General features: G+C 44.8%; 1 long non-coding RNA gene across 1 annotated transcript in view; it reads left to right on the top strand.

Moving 5' to 3' along the window:
* Nucleotides 1-9,709, top strand: part of LOC121284880 — a 34,182-nt gene extending 24,473 nt beyond the window's left edge. The window contains exons 2-4 of the long non-coding RNA XR_005944566.1: nt 7,899-7,978; nt 8,931-9,332; nt 9,664-9,709. This is a non-coding gene — a long non-coding RNA (uncharacterized LOC121284880). The remainder of the gene's footprint in view (nt 1-7,898; nt 7,979-8,930; nt 9,333-9,663) is intronic.
* Nucleotides 9,710-12,787: the final 3,078 nt, after the last annotated feature.

The following is a 12,787-nucleotide window of genomic DNA, read 5'->3' as shown; positions in this document are numbered from 1 at the left end:
GGGTAGACAGGAATATATGGCAGCATTTTCCCCCTGCCGGTGGGGTTGTGCGGGAGTGGGCGCCAGCGGGTGGGTTCCCGATCGACGCCCCCAGTCGGGGCTGCGCCGCCATTTTACGTGGGCAGGCCAATTAAGGCCTGCCCAGTGTGATGTTCGCCCAGTTCACATAATTGATGTTCGCACGCCCAACGTCACCCCACGTCATTTTATGCATCGGTGAATGGGCTTCGCCCCAGCTCGTCGACTGGAGAATGCTGCCCGTAGAGTTCAGGCCACAATCAAATTAGCCATGGCCTGATGAAATGGTGGAGCAGGTTCAAGAAGCCGGCAACACCCGCACCTGAAAATCAAGGCAATGAGCCTCGAGCCCAATATATCTCGTAATTTGTGAGCTTGTGCTAGAAATAAACATGAGCTGTCAGGTTGTCGTAAAACCCCAACTGATTCACTAATGCCCTGAATTTCTCCCATCTCTACCTGATCTTGTCTAGATGTGATTCCAGCCCCACACTATGTGGCTGAAACATGGCAAAAGGGAATGGGTAATATATGGTGCCTTGCCAGTGTTGTCTATATCCCAGAAATAAACACAAAAAAATATGATTTATTTAGGTTGATTTTTTGATAGCACAAATTTTGATTGCTTCAATTGAAAAACCTGGACATGAGAATTCATGTCTTGTGAATTTTTGGATGAAAAAAAGTTGTCTTTGGATCAATGAAATGTAAATACGCCTCTTAAAAACAAAAAGCCACCAATTAAACATTTGTATAAATAAAACTCACACGGTGCTAGTGTTTAAATTGAATGTCTTGGTTCTTCCCTCAGACATCTGGCCAGGTATGTCTATTTTCTGGGGCGATTGTATCAAAATAAATTGAGCCCTTTACTATGAGAGAGTTTTTATTATTGAATTCTAAAAAAATGTACCTTCACATCTATGCTTTGAGGGTACTGAAGATTTTGCTTGTACAGTTCCTGTGGAAAGAATGCATCAATACATGAAAACCTAGTTTATGGAAGGATTGATTGGTAGGTCAGACGGCAAGCTTTAAAATCTATCAAAGCTGAAAGTGAAGACAAAATCACATCGAATCCTGATCAGAGAAGTCCTTTTTGCTAATGATGCTGTGCTAGTCGCCCGCGTGGAAACTCAACTACAAAGACTCATGGACTGTCTCTCTTGTGCTTTTAATCAATTGTTCTCCCTGACTATAAGCATCAAGAAAACCATGGTGTTGGGACAAGGTATTGCATCTCAGTCCCTGGCTAACTAACACCCACTGGGAGCCATTTGCAAATTCTGCTACCTCACGTCCACAGTGACACAATCTGCTCCTTGATGCAGTACATAATACGCACATGGGGAAAGCAGCCACCACCTATGGCCAACTCACAAAATGTACATGGAATAACATCAAGCTGACCCTTAGGACCAAGCTGATGGTTTAAGGGGCCTGTGTTCTCACACTTTCTTGTATGGCTGTGAAACATGGATGACTTATAGTTATCAAGAAGAGAAGTTCAACAATTTCCATCTTCGCTATCTGTGAGGCATTATGGTTATACCCTGGGAGGACAAAATCACAAATGTAGCAGACCTTTCAAAGGCAAAGCTCCCATGTGTGTTCACACTCATCAAACTTCATTGGCTTGCGCACATCTGCAGGATGGAAGATGGTCACATACCCAAGGATTTTGTCTGGCGAGGTAGCCGGAGCCAGATGACCAGTGGGACACCCAAAGTTCAAGGAGAAGAATGCACATAATGCTGCCAAGTGGGTGAGGACTGGCAGCGGCCCGGCACAGTTAGCGATTCTCAGCTATTTTGAGCAGGAGGCCCTAGATTTGAAGAGGCACCATGATCCCAGGTCCACCGGTGTCGGTGAGGCTGGAGTACCACAGGTAGGTATGTTTGCCCAGCAGTGAGGTCACCATTGTTCTCCCAGCAGCCATGGCAGTGCTGAATGTTCAGTGATTGAAGTTTGCAACATGGCTTGACCATTGCTTATGGAAGTATGAGCGCATAATGATCCAGGAGACAGGGATCCACATTGACATTATCTCCACGTTAACTGATCCAATGTCCTTGTTCTTCCATTCAGCATCATCGGAGCAGGGCCGGGAGGAGGAGCAGCAGAGGCCCCCTCTCACACCTGAGGGCCCTGAAGTCTCACCAGCGTCACACCATTTCTGCCAGGTAGGCATCAGTGCAGATACTAGCACCTCGATGGGAATTAGAACATCAGCTAGTGTCCCCGGGCACAGCAGCAAGGGCACTTCACAATTGCTGGAGGAGCTGGCAGAGACAGAGAGTACCCATGGTGCCAGCAGTCAGAGGACTGCAGGGAACCAGGCACATGCTCAGCTGGTGCCTGATGATGTGCCTCTGGAGTTGTCCGTAACGCAGCAGCTGCAGGAAATGCGGCCGGGTGTGCGGGAGCATCTGGTGGAGATACATGAGGCTAAGCTTGGCTTGGTGTCTATGGTGGAGGAGTTTACACAGACTATTGCTGAAACAATGAGCCTCATGGCTGAGTACCATGAATCCTCCATGGAAAGAGTGGTGATTCTCATGGAGAGGGTCCTCCAGGAGACCCATTAGGGCTTCCTGGGGATGTGTTTGGACCAGCAAGCCCTCACATCGGCATTGACCTCAGCTGGTCAGTGCCAGTGTGGGAGATGGTCTGGGCACCAAATTTCCCAGCTCGGTGCCCATCCATCCACGGTGAGCAGGGAGGTCCAAAGTGACCTCACATCAGCTCTGCAGCTGCCTGTCATATCTGCGGGCACCTCTCAGGGCGCTCCAGATGAAGGCGGCTGCTCCTCTGACCCTCTGCCAGTGACCATTTTATCTGGCGAGGCTGCGACGACTGGGGAGATGCCAGCTGTGGAACTGGCAGTCCCTCCCAGGTGGGGCCAGCACAGGCGCCACAGGCCAGAGGACAACTGCCAAGGTCATCGAGGCCAACAGGACAGCAGAGTCAGCAGGCTGTCTCAGCTGCCACTACCAGCGAGGGGGCACCACCAAGACGTAGCACCCGAAAACGTAAACATAAGGCACCTTAGGCACATCATGGGTTTATCACTGGTGCTTTTGTGTTGACCTGCAATGAGATTTTTATGAGTTGGTGTGATTTTTAACACTTCTGTCATTTTGTTTCATTAAGTTTCTTTGCTTGCAAAAATAAATTCAGACATGTCACCATGGCTGAGGTTGCCTCTTTTGTTCTGCAGGTGGATGGTTTCCAATAATGTAATATGTGCTTTGTGGGACATTCAGCTTTATTAACAAGGCCCTTGGTTAATGTTCCTAACCAGGCTGGTTTGGCACTTAGTTATCGAATATGGAGCCTGCAGCCCAGGCTTGTCCTGGAGGTCCATATGTGGTGTGCTAGGTTCGTTGGATTAAAGCCTCCCAGTTGCCCCTGCCTCCCTGCAGTATGCCCAAGTCAGTGTCTACCCTGTCAGCATTTCCCTGTGCATGCTCATCCTCGGACTCACTGCTGGACTCTTCGCGTGCAGCCGCAGCCACTGCGTCTACGTTTTCATCGTCCACTGTGTTCCCCCTTTCCAGCGCAAGATTGTGGAGAGCACAGCATGCAACCACTATCAGCAACACATGATCTGGAGGGTATTGGAGTGCGCCCCCCTGAACGGTCCAGGCATCGGAAGCACATCTTGAGAAGACGGTTGGCTCTCTCCACCACAGCCCTTGTGAAGGCGTGGCTCCTATTGTACCGCTGCTCAGCCTCTATTCTTAGATGGCGGAGAGGTGTCATGAGTCACCCTCTGAGAGGATAGCCCTTGTCACCCAGCAGCCATCCATCCAGCCGGGCTGGAGCACTGAAGAGCCCCGGCACCTGGGAGTGTCTGAGGATGTAGGTATCATGGGAGCTGCCTGGGTACCTTGCACAGACTTGTAGAATCAGCATCCTGTGGTCACACACTATCTGCACGTTCATGGAGTGGAAGCCCTTCCTATTGACGAAGGCACCGGGCTCATCTGCTGGTGCCTTGATGGCCACATGTGTGCAGTCTATTGCACCCTGGACACAGGGGAAGCCAGCAATGGCCGCGAAGCCTCTGGCTCACTGTGCCTGACTTGCCTGGTCCCAGTGGTAGAGGATGAAGTTCACTGCACGGCCGAACAGAGCGTCTGTCACCTGCTTGACAAAAGTGTGGACAGCTGATTGGGAGACACCAGAAAGATCACCCACCCACCCCTGGAAAGAGCCAGAGGCATAGAAGTTAAGGGCAGCTGCGACCTTCAGAGCCACTGGCATGGAGTGTCTACCCACACAGTTCACAGAGATCTCAGGCCCAATCATCTAACAAATATAGTTGACTGGCTCCCTTGAGAGACAGAACCTCCTTCGGCACTGCACCTCAGACATATTGAGATAGCTGCTTTGCCGCCTGTATTCCCTGGCAGCAGGATAGTGGCGTCTTCTGTGGCCTCTTCCACCTTGGACTACCTCTTGGCCCTGCGTCCCTTGTGCCTGCACCTGACCTCCCAAAGGTGGCTCCCCTGAAGGCTGCATGTGCACTCCTAGTCTTCTCCTCCTTCTAGCCCTCCCTTCCTTCTCTGAGGAGGTGCCTCCAGTAGAGCGTTCAGCTCCCATTCCCAGGCTAAGTGAAGGCTTCCTGAAACCTGCAGGCCCAAAAATGATTCTTCACTGCAGAGTGCTGACCTGAAGGTAGTGAGTCCAGACCAAGCAGCTGGTATGTGTTTTGAAGTATTGCAGATCACACAGGCAAGTATCAGAAACTTTGAAACATCGATATTTGACAGAGCACACTCGCGACCCCACTGAGCCCTCTTATCCCACCTGTGAATGAGGTTTATACAAATTTGTCCTACCCGCCTGCCCATTGTGTCTGTGAGCCAACCCAAAGATTGTGTGGGTGCTGAAAAATCAGTCAATTGGAGCGTCAAGGGCCTTAAGTGGCCTGTTAATTAATGGCAGGTGAGCATTGGAGAGCATCGCGCACCCACCCAATGAAATATCGCGATGGCGCGCAGTGACCTCGGGACACTCACCTGACATCACTGCACGTCACTTTACGCGTGTGTGTGCGGGACCCACCCCTGCACACCAACGGGAAAATTCTGCCCATTGATTATTGTGCCTAGGAGCTCTTTCTCCAATGGATAGCCTCAAATAGACACAGGCCTGAATGGGTGAAACATTAGTGGGACAAATGCCAGTCAGAACAGGTAATATAGAGGCTTGACCTGAGTTTTAGAAGCACCTGGGGGTTTAAAGCTTGTTCCCAGAGAGCTCCTCTACTTAGACATCACCCCACCCAGACTGTCCCACAGGATGGTAAAAAAGGGTCAGCAGCGAACTCAGTCACAGTCTGTCATGGATTCTTTTGTGTTCATCTGGGCTGTCAGAAACTCAAGCTTTGCCAGATTCTGCTGCACAGGCAAAGTCCTGGAAATCACCGTGACAGAGCCAAAACCTGAGATGGTTAAATAACCAAAAGTAAAAGTTCCACCAACAGAAAATGGTGAAATCTCTCCCAGATTTTCAATGATAATCGAACAAAAGGTAAATTTCATCATATCTATTCTAAGGCAAGTTACAGAATACAATCTTTAAGCCTAACAGGTTAGTTATATATGATTACATATGATTTAAACAAGTTTGTTTTCAGCGTAGATACATGCATTCACACAGACTTTGTAAACATGTCATTAGTCAAAGATAGCAAATGGTCACCTACGCTGTTTTTGCTCTAACTTCTGTTGACTACCTGATGACAGAAGAAAATGGCGACACCTCTTGCGGGCTGGCATGCACCACCATGTGGCTACAGTGACTTGGTAACAACCCCAACTCCAAAAATAACAAACCACAATGACACTCGGTAGCTTTGCAAGTATCTTGTGGCAGAATCTGCCTCTTGAGGATTGGCCTCTTCAGCCATCAGCAAAGGAGCGCCGTATGAAGAAACCCATCTGAAATGATGTGTTTGCTGGCTGCCCACCATCTTTTATGGATGGAAGGATGCCGACGAGTTTTTGACTCCATATGTGCTGAGAAATAAAGAAGGCAATACATAAGAGGCAAAAATAGTTTATTTTTGTCAGTGGCGCACACAGATTATACAGAAGTTGAAGCAAAAACAGCGTAAGTGACCATTTGCTATCTTTGACTAATGGACATGTTTACAAAGTCTGTGTGAATGCATGTCTCTATGTTGAAAACAAACCTGTTTAAATCATATGTAATCATATATAACTAACCAGTTAGGATTAAAGATTGTATTCTGTAACTTGCCTTAGAATAGATATGATGAAATTTACCTTTTGTTCAATTATCCTTGAAAATCTGGGAGAGATTTCACCATTTTCTGTTGGTGGAACTTTTGCTTTTGGTTATTTAACCATCTCAGGTTTTGGCTCTGTCACAGTGATTTCCAGGACTCTGCCTGTGCAGCAGAATCTGGCAAAGCTTGAGTTTCTGACAGCCCAGATGAACACAAAAGAATCCATGACAGACTGTGACTGAGTTCACTGCTGACCCTTTCTTACCGTCCTGTAGGACAGTCTGGGTGGGGTGATGTCTAAGTAGAGGAGCTCTCTGGGAACAAGCTTTAAACCCCCAGGTGCTTCTAAAACTCTAGGTCAAGCCTCTATATTACCTGTTCTGACTGGCGTTTGTCCCACTAATGTTTCACCTATTCAGGCCTGTGTATGCTTGAGCCTATCCACTGGAGAAAGAGCTCCCGGTAACTTGTAGGATAATTGAGCTAAGACTGCCATAAGAAGAAGCATTTTCGCCACCACCCAACAGCAAAGTGCTATCCTGCCCTCCACTTACACGCAATTTCTTATTCATAAATAAATTTAAGTCATGATACAAACTGAATACTCCGTTAATAACGACCGAGTGTGATGAATTAAACCAGAATTATATAGCTCTTTTCATGGCAGTAGCATCTCAGACCTACAAATTGTGCATCATCTATGCGCAAGTTAAAGATAGATCATAACTTGCACTAGTCTTAGGGACTATTCTTCCAGGGAGATAGATTGAGAAATCTTACTCGAGGACCCGGATCAAGTGCAAGGAAAGAAGATTGATCTTAACCATATCCAATTAGCTTGGTTAATTCAGCCGCTCACTTGATGAGCTGTTATATTCTCTTGTGCTGATGTGTTACAGTAATGGTGGTTTATCCTATAAATCTAACTGTCCTGACTGTGTTTTGTTCAAATTTAACTTCAGCTTTGATTGTCAGGCAAGAGGTGGAGACCACTATGGTTCTGGAAATCAGTCTCAGCACATTGGGCCATGTATGAAATAATAAGTTGAATAACACAATAACAAGAATATGTGGTGATGTTCATTGGATCTCACTGAGTCTGTCGTCTTCACCACATGAAGATGCATCTCTTGTTTGCTGGCCCACAGAAGAGCACAGGCACCCATCACCATGGAGGTTCATGGTCCTTTTCCCAGATGGAGGAGGGCTGTGCAGAACTAAATAGTTGTGAATGGGAATGGAAAACATTGCAACTATTATAGACCAGTTAGACCTTTTCCCTGTAGGGAGATCATTTAATTTCTAATTTTAGCAAGACTCAAAGTCAATAACCTTGGGCCAGCTCCATTAAACAAAAACAGGAGATTTTTTACTTTAATTGCAGATTTGTCTCATGAGCGACAAGGGGGCATTGCCTGAGGTAAATCAAACTATGTTTAAAACAAAATTGGTCTACTTCTGTTCATCTACTGCTGATGAAGATATATATATAAAACAAACCCTTCGCCTGGAGATGATAAATTTAACTGCAAGTAGCCCAGGTGCACACGTTGTATTTGTATTTCTCAGACAGACCCTTATTAATCTGTTATTGTCTATTTACTTTCTGTTTTCATAGTCTGTTCCTGGCAGTTTAGTATCTCCTGGTGTGTCCTGTTGCAATAAGCAGCTGCCCTGTCAACATCAGTGAAAAATGAGGTAATAAGGCAGACACGTTAACCCATTGCCTTTTGAATTTCTTTTATTTACAGAACAATAATTTTTGCAATGGAATAATTTAACTGTTTGAAAATGGTGAAGCAGTTTAAAAAAAAAGTGGAACAAGAAGAATAAGGAGTAGAGGGTTGACCCAGGATTATGTTAAATCACTGAGATTCATTCCCCCCAGTACTTCACATATAAGAAATATAATGACAAAATGCAGGCCTTAATCTTTTAATTAGAAACACTTGGGACAAAAATGTTTAGTTTTCTTTCTTGAGTCATGCTCAACAATCAGTTTGTTTTTTTTTTAAACTAAAACTCAGAATTGTTACTTCAGGCACAGGAGAATTCGTTTCTACTGAGAAAGGTAAACCTGGCACAATAGGCAACTGTCTTTCTTGTGCTGGCAGATTGCTCTTACTTTAATTATAATATGACTGAATCCTCTTGGAAAATGACTGGTATGAGTTGTGAAATGAGTTTTGTTTTATTTGATAGTGTGCCAGTATTCAGATCCATTGGGAACATACGATCCATCTTCATGCAAACTCCCTTTGGGAGGGACTATTAACCAGCGGGAAGGGACAGTGTATGACAGCATCATTCGTCATGACTTAGGAAGCCTGGCCAATTTCTCCTGGGAAATATTAGCACATTGTCAGGGGTCACTAAATCAAGTGGCATCTTATAGCAATTGCTTGTCCTCTGAGGACTGCCACGTCTCGTATTACATAGATTTCATCAAGAAGCTCAAGCACTGTATAATTGATGTTGTCTTAAGGCAGGTCAAGTTTAGTGAAAATCACGTGATCTGTGGTTGGCAGGAAGTGAATTAAGTGGTTACAACATGACATTGCTGAAAGTTTCTAGATGTTTTCAGTCTGTACTGTCTGTTCCTTCCAGTAACTTGTCACTTCTAATCTGATCCATTTCTGTTTCTCTGCAGCATTCCATCAGACTACAGTGAACATGTGACAGGATTTCAATATGCACTGGATGATGGAGCACCATGAAGTGCACTATCATAAGAGTCGATCTCAAAGGCAGCAAAGTAATTTTTCCTATACCCCTGGAACAAGAATGAGGGGTGTCCAATATGCCATTATTTATGTTTTGTGACTGCCGGCTGCTGACTTTACTTCTTTTTGCAGTATTTTGGGAGACATTATTGTGACATTCTCTGCCATTGGAATTGTAATAGGTGTAACATTTCACTCCCCAGGATGGGCTACACTATAAAGAAGCAGCAGCTTATAAGACAGTCAATAGGAAAACAAGAATCACCAGACTGTTGCAGTTTGGCATTAAAGCCTCAGTAACTACAGGCCTTCATGGACAAAAGATAAAGGTAAAGTCAGAATATTGAAATAAATCAAATTTGAATTTCAGGTGTATGTAACTTTCCATTAACAAAAGAAAATTTTGGAAGTACAGGCTAAAGGAGTTATGGATTTTTTTTTAAAAAATGATCTTATAATTAGCATATCTCCCCATGGAATATTTCAGTGAGTCTAAAGTTATTCTGAAGTGGTGGTGAGGGAGGGTGGGGGGAGAGGGGGGTTCTGTGCTGACTTAGAAAGCTGGAGGTGGGGTGAAATGTTAAATGAAAAAAATTGTTAAGAAATTCATGTGAGATTTTTTTCCAGAGATTAGTGAAGTTTTTTTTTGATTTGTTTCAGGAAAATCAGTGCCTGGATGAATGCAGTTCCACCACTTTAGACATTCATTCCCTCCACCACAGACACACAGTGGCAACCGTGTGTACCATGTACAAGATGCACTGCAGCAACTCAGCAAGGCTCCTTTGACAACACCTTCCGAACTTGTGATCTCCACCACCTAAGAGGACAAGGGCAGCAGATACATTAGAACACCATCGTCTGGAAGTTCCCCTCCAAGCCACATATCATCCGGACTTGGAAATACATCACCATTCCTTCACTGTCATTGGGTCAAAATCCTGGAAATTCCTCCCTAACAGCACTGTGGGTGTACCTACACCACATGGACTGCAGCAGTTCAAGACAGCTAACCACCACCTTCTCAAGGGCAATAAGGGATGGCCTAGACAGCAACACGCACATCCCATGAACAAATAAACAAATAGTGTTTTCTTTTGCCTCATGAAAGTCAACATCAAGTTACCCTGATTCTCAGCTTATCGTCCACTGAGATGCAGTAGGTACCAAATCGGGTAGAGGATCCTGGGCTATGATTGTCCCCTCACATCCACCAATTGATTGACTGCTACACCAGGTCCCTGAGCAAGCTAAAGGGAAGGAAACCTCACATTTGGGGCCACTGCCATTTGGGGCTCCCTTGCCACCTCCCCAATGTATTGGTGTCCTGCTAACATTCACCCTTCAGCCTACATCTATTTATGTATCCCATTGCTGTTTAGAGAACCATGCTCAGACATCATTACCACTTCCCCATTTCTACTTCTCTTTAGCTCTGAAGGGTCATACAGACTCAAAACATTACCTCTGTTTCTCTTTCCACAGATGCTGCCAGACCTGCTGAACGTTCCAACATTTCTGTTTTTATTTCAGATTTCCAGCACCCACAGTATTTTGCCTTTACCTGCTCAGACCAAATTGGCTGTTGAGTTTGCTTAATAACTGTGACTACACTTTGAGTTTTGGTGTCAGTTCAAAACTCACCAGAAATGAGGCCCAGACTTTTTTAGTTCCCAAGCCTCACTTAAATGACACAGGCCAACTTTACACCAGTTTCTGGGCAGGAACTTGGTGGGAAGTGATGGAAGTTTGGAGAGCCTGCCACAGGATGAGAGGCAGGATCAGTTTCAAAATCCTCACATTTAAGTGACACTAAAGTTCCAGAAGTTTTCTGATTCACATTCATCTGGTCACTGCCTTTGCTATACTGTAGATTTTCTTCTACTTTAAATGGGTGGGAATCTCTCACATCTTTGAATGGAACTTATGGGTACACACTCCATTCACATTAAGTCTCTGGATCTTGATAGATTGCTGATGAATTTTTATAAAATTCAGCCCAGAATGGGAAGCACCACTCCTAATGTGTGTGTTGGTGTGCAATTGATGTTCACGCATGAAGTATTACACACTCAGAGGGAAGTATGTTGCTTTTCCCATATGTTGTTGCAATTTCTGCTAATTCAGCCTTCAGCACAATTTGAAATTCCCCGACAGGGACTGAGCATCTTTCCATTGTGTGCAAACATTGAGAGCACCACAGACCTAAGCTTGCAAAGAAAGTGTCTGTGGATTGCTTTTGCACACTGGACTGATTATATTCGCCAAAATGCAGGCACAGTCACATAAGAAATTGTTTGCATTACCCTGTTTGGCAATTTTAATCTTATTGTCCAACAAATGTGTCAATCTTAGATTACTGCATTTAACTGATTGTGATTACTTATCACTAAGGTTCTCTAATTTCAATGGCTTTCTAATAAAAACAAAGCAAAGTTAACCAAATTGTTTTTTTGGCAGCACCACTATGGGTAATGTTTATTTCAGGAACTCTCATAACATAGTAAAGTATAGTAAATCTTGTTACAGTGAGACAACTGGAGTTGGCAGAGCATGTGTGAGTCTGGCTGAAGACTGGTGCCCTTGAAGAGTGCTGGAAAGAGCGTCAGCTAAAAGATGGCCATGTGGAGGCCCAAGGCTGAGAGAGTGGTTCTATGTATGAGAAGACTTAAACAAATTAGTGATGGTGGGAGGCGGCAGAGGGGAGAGTCTTGTGGCATCTGTGATCACTTTGGAATGCACTATCACATTGCGCTGTATACTTGTATATTTATAGTACACATAAGATGTTATATATTAATCCTAATGTGTTGGACCTGTATAGCCGGCTTGTAGTGAGGTAGATACTATAGCTTGTATTTTCAGTTTTTAACCAATTGTTTACAAGCCTGAAAATAAAACTCTGCAAGAGCACTTGCACCCATAAACCACTGATTCTGTCACATTGTCAAAACTATTGAGCTAAGTATGATATAGTTGGGACACTGTCTGACAAAGCTTTAGCCATCATTTACAAACATATGATTAAAAGCTGGATCAAATGGAAACACTTCATCATCACAACACAAAATGACATAAGGCCCTCCTGCCTCATCAATCAAAAAAAGTACAGCTTGCCACACTTTTTATGTGAACAATAAACCTTGCTCAGATTTTAGTGCAGCCTGGAGCAGACTACACTTTACAAACGCATATTTCAAATGCCTGTTCCCAGTTCTGGTGGTGTAAAAGATCTGTTGTGACTATTCAAAATGGAGGATTGTATTCTCCCAGAGTCTTAGTCAATATTCCCGCATCAACCAATATCAGCAAAGCAGATCAACATTTCATAGAGTCAAAGAGTTATACCGCACAGAAGCAGACCCTTCGGCCCATCGTGACGGTGTCGACCTTCAAGCACCTAACTGTTCTAATCCCATTTTCCAGCACTTGGCCTGTAGCCCGGTATGCTATGGCATTCCATGTGTTCATCTAAATGCTTCTTAAATGTTGTGAGGGTTCCTGCCTCTACCACCCCGCCAGGTTCCAGTCTCCAACCACCCTCTGGGTGAAAACATTTTTCCTCAAATCCCCTTTGAACCTCCTGCCCCTTACCTTAAATCTATGCTCCCTGGTTATTGACACCTCCACTAAGGGGAACATTTTCTTCCTATCTATGCCCCTCATAATATTATATACCTCTGTCAGGTCCCCCCTCAGCCTTCTCTGCTCTAAGGTAAACAACCCTAGCCTATCCAGCCTCTCTTCATAGCTGAAATGCTCTAGCCCAGGCAACATCCTGGTG

The sequence above is a fragment of the Carcharodon carcharias genome, chromosome 1, assembly GCF_017639515.1.
Source record: "Carcharodon carcharias isolate sCarCar2 chromosome 1, sCarCar2.pri, whole genome shotgun sequence".
NCBI classification, from domain to species: domain Eukaryota; kingdom Metazoa; phylum Chordata; class Chondrichthyes; order Lamniformes; family Lamnidae; genus Carcharodon; species Carcharodon carcharias.
The sequence above is the reverse complement of the archived record's forward strand: the minus strand, read 5'-3'. Positions and strand labels throughout refer to the sequence as shown.